The sequence below is a fragment of the Penaeus chinensis genome, chromosome 19 (genome assembly GCF_019202785.1).
Source record: "Penaeus chinensis breed Huanghai No. 1 chromosome 19, ASM1920278v2, whole genome shotgun sequence".
Lineage (NCBI taxonomy): Eukaryota > Metazoa > Arthropoda > Malacostraca > Decapoda > Penaeidae > Penaeus > Penaeus chinensis.
This window is the reverse complement of record NC_061837.1, coordinates 35,731,487-35,736,486: the sequence shown is the minus strand read 5'-3', so window position 1 is coordinate 35,736,486 and position 5,000 is coordinate 35,731,487.

The following is a 5,000-nucleotide window of genomic DNA, read 5'->3' as shown; positions in this document are numbered from 1 at the left end:
TTCAATATATATCTGCCTATCTACCTAGAGAGACAGATATAGTCATAGCTTGATATCTATATCTATGTCAATATATATATATATATATATATATATATATATATATATATATATATATTCCTATATACATTTATATCCATCTATTTACCTATACATTTATATACATTTATATAATTATCTTTATTTCAGCAAAAATAGATAGGTGAATAGATAAATAAGTAATAAAAACAAACAAAATGTGAACACAGGAAGGTTCGTAGGCTAAAGTTTGAACATCAGCCTCTGATGAAATTTTGAGAATGCTCGGTGGCAGAATCTAAAGCTGTTTCTGTTTTGAACTACGGCGGGATGTCACCATGGCAACCGCTCTGTGTCTTCTCAGAATGGTTTTGTAAAGTACATTCCAAGTGTACATTTTGGCTCGGCGTGTAAGAGCAGCAGACAAAGGAAACTCGTGCGTCAGCTTTCATACTCTAGAGCTGAATTTATCTTGTTCTTTTCTCCTTTTTGTCATTGCCTATACTAGCCTAAATCATATTTTTTCTTCTGTCACTATGGCAACCAATTTTTTTTTTTTATCAAGTTGCCTGAAGTATCTATATCTCAATTTATCTATTCATTTATATTTGTTAGTTTACGTTTCAGTTTACTCGAATCTTTACATGTGTCTCCCCTAACACATCAACTTTGTATATAACTATCTATTTGAACGAAGCCTTAATCTTAGTTCTTCTCATACTTTTTTTATTTTTGCATGTTTGTCTCTTTTCCAGTCTTTCGTATTTCTCATTCCATTTTAAGTTTTTCTCTGCTTCTATATCCTGCTCCTTTAAACAAATTATCTTTACTTTTTTTTCTTTTGCCCTTACTTTGACTCTAGATTCTTATCTCTCGCTTAATTCTAAACCTCTTATTGTCCTTGCATTTATCAGCCTCTCTACTCTTTTTCTGAATTACCAGATATTTTTTCATATAGCTTATTTCTTCCACTTCCTTCATTCGCCGATTTTCCTTGCCAGTTTCCAACCGTTTGTTTCCATCCTCCTCCTTTCATCTGTCTGTTTTCTCTCCCTCTTTCCCTACACCTGATTTTCCTCCGCGTTCCTCCTTCCCCTTTCTGTCTTTCATCTCGTCCCCTTCCTTCCGACGATGTTCTCTTCCCTTCCTGTGAGTACCATGTTTGTAATGCCAGCCTCGTTCTTTCCCTCTCTCCGGTGTCTCGACTTCACCACCTTCGTCCCGACACAGGCTCCTCCCTTTGAATAGCTCCTATTGTAAGGTGAATTAATTTACAACTACCCCCTCTTTCCTATCCCCCAGGATCGTCCCCAACCTCCCTCATCTTTTCGTTTTCTGTCTCATCTCTACTTTCTCTTCTTCCCCCGTTTCCTCGTCTCTTGTATTTCATTTCTATTGGTTGTTTGGTATATTGATTTTCTAAAAGCGTTTCGTATCCTTTTCTAAATCTCGTTCTCCTTCGCTTTGATCAGAATCATTCCTCTCTTCTCCCCGATCCTATGTGTTGTTCGTCTTTCTCTTTGTCTATTATTTCTCTTAAACTCCTTTGTTTCTCTCTGCTTGCTTTCCTTCTCACATGTTCTATCTCCCCTTCCCTCTCTCCTTCTATACACATCCCTCTTCTCGTCTTCCACGCGTCCCTTCTATCCTCCTCACATTCTCTGCTCCTCCCCTTTCTCTCTACCCCTCTTCTGTGTCAGTCTTTGAGCTAGCGAAGGATACTATGACAAAGACTTATGTAAGGGAAGCTCAAGGGGAGCCAGGGGCGTCAAAAGCGCTTAGGATACTGCGTCGCTCTGGTGTCTCTCAGTGCCATCAGGGTATTCAGGGAGAGACAATGACCGCTAAGGAAATTTAAGGGTCTTCGTGATGCGCGAAGTGGTGCTATGAGGCGCCGGGGTCACTAGGAGACACAAGGGTCATCGAGGAGAAATAAATGACCTGGAAGACCATATAAAGAGAGGTGCTTAGGGATGACGCCTTTAAGAGACACTTAAGGGATAGCAAAATCTAGCGGACGTCAAAGTGTATAGGGATTATGAGAGGATATAACACGCACCACAAACGGATAAAAACAAAAAAACAAAAACAAATCTACTGAGCAACAGGGTAAAGTAAACGACGGTATTCGCTTAAGTAAGACATGATCAAAGCGGATTCTGATTATTATGAACATCAGGGAATATACAAACAACGTGAATAATATGTGCACTTACATTCGACCATCAAAATAATCTCTAGAAAAAAGCTATACAACCGTCATACACACTGACACAGACATGCACACACACACACACACACACGAGTGTATGTATGTGTGTTGAGTGAGATAAGTAGATGTAGATATATATGTATATTAAAGATAATATCGGCAGTGATAAAGAAAAAAATAAGGTACAAAGCCAGGAGGAGCAGGAGATGCGCGAGCCATCATCCCGACTAAGCCACAATGTCTGCCAAGAGACATAGGGGAACAGCTGCGCTAATTAGGTAGTTGTGTGTGCCAGGATGTTAGTAATTATAACACGGTCTACTTCCCCCTTAACTTATTATATGCAGGGATGAATGCTGACTTTTGCATCATTCTCTAATGATGAGGAAGAATGCAGGTTCGTTTCCTCTTTGTCGAAGAGAAAAATGAGAATGAAAATTAGTATTCATTCATATATACAAATTACATACAAAGACATACAGATACACACACGCACACAAACACACACACACACACATATTCATACATATATGTATGTGTGTATGAGTGTGTACATTATTTATGTATATATGTTAGAGCGTATTTCGTTTGAATCGACTCAAAATATATTTGAAGTCTACGGAACCTCAACGTACAATTTTACTTACTTTATCATTATCATATAATCTAATCTATGATACTATATTCTAAACGATAAAACAAATAATGTTGCCTCTAATTGTGACAATTCTTTCACAACACCAACTATAAATGTCGTTGCCTAAATTGATGATGACATATCAACAGAATGTTAATCCGTCAAGAACAATGAAAACATATCTCTTGAACCAAGAAAATGGGAGAACAAAATAAATATACTCTCTGCCCGAAAATTCAAACATACATTTGAAGTTCTCTGCAACTAAAGCCTCTGTGAATTGCAATCAAAGTAAAACTTACGTCTATAGATTCTTTCTACAGAATGTAGGCTATTCACGCAATTCGTTGAATTACGTCTTCTGGTTTGATTAATGAGTTTATCTATCTTTATTTATTTATCACGTACTTCCGTTACATACTTTGAAAATCATAACAAAAGAAGATTCGTGTGGTAGTAAAAGAATTTAATAAGCAGAAAACAATGATATGAATAGTTCTATCCAATAAAAGTAATAATTTACCGGTTATGGCATGCCGGAGATGAAGTAAAGCATCGTTAGCGGTTCAGTAGTATATAAGTATAGTTGCTAAAATAATCATACTTAAGAGATAGGTTTAAGAAATCAGTAATGTAAGAAAAATCCCTTACATTATATCTTCTCATCCACCTTCATATAAATGGAAGAACTCGTGCCTATCCCTCCACTCGAAGCGTCTGCAATGGCAAAGGTAGCGACGGCGACAGCGGCGCGCCACGAATAAAACGGAAGCGAGGAAGACGAGGAATTCGGGGTCTCCGTCGAGGAAACAGACACATCGTCCCATGATTGATGCCTCGCCGAGCTGTAATCAAACTCAGGAATATCTCTGACTATCTTTTTCGTTTTCTCTTTTTTTTCTCTCTCTTTATTTCTTTTTCTTCTTCTTCTGCTTCTGCTTCGTCTTCCCTATCCTTTTCTTTGCTGGACTGTGAGAGGATGTTCTGGATTGACTGATTGCGTAGAAGTATCGTCGTTAAGCGTCTCGATATCCGACGTTTTCATCCGGGTTCGCCTTCGCACCGGCGCCAAACTGACAAGACTTGGGAATCTTACATACATTTCTATAACTATCTATCTATGTGTATGTATGTTTATATATATATATATATATATATATATATATATATATATATATATATATATATGTATATATATATATATATATATATATATATATATAAATATATATATATATATATATATATATATATATATATATATATATATATATATATATATATATATATATATATATATATAAACATATATATGTGTGTGTGTGTGAATGTGTATCTGAGTATTAGAACAAACAAAGATATAGAGGGAGCATCGAACTTTTGAACCGCTTTCTGTTACTTCAATCAAACCCAACGAACTTTCGATGCTGCTACATAATTCACCCAGAAGTATCAGCTTAGGATTAGGAAAGGGAAGGACCTGCAGCATTAGGGAAAACTCAGCGGCATGGGACAAGAACGAGCGTGGGGAGGGGGTGCTCGTGCGTGTGTGTCTTGGCGTGGGGGGTTGGGGGGATGGGAGAGTATATCTTGGAATTCCATGAAGCGAAAAAAAAGCCTGCAAAACGATTTCACTTTCTCTCTTTTTTTTTCTTTTTTTTAACGCTTTGACATATAAATCCACCTGTTTTTGAATCACAATCATCCGCCTCCAATACCCTTTCTCCTTCTCCCGTTCCTCACCTACCTTCCCCCTCTTCCCTTACCTTCTCCTCTTCCCTAACCTCCCCCAACCTCCCCTTCCTGCGTATTTCGCCAAGCGGAAGCATGCAATCAAGCAATTTATAGACTCATTATTTATGCTCGGTGAAAACTTTGCGGTTATCGAACTGGAAAATCAGACTGTGTTCGGAAACTTGATCGTTCGAGGAGAAAATAGGTACATGTGTGCTTAACCCAGTGAGTGGAACCTCAAAGACAGGGCAAGTGGGACATTCAGAGCTGGCGGGGTGTGTGTTGGAGGCCGGGAACGGGGTAGCGAGGAGGGGGGGGAGGGCTGAGACCGAGGGAGGGAGGTGAAGGTGTTGAGAAGAGAGAGAGAGAGAGAGAGAGAGAGAGAGAGAGAGAGAGAGA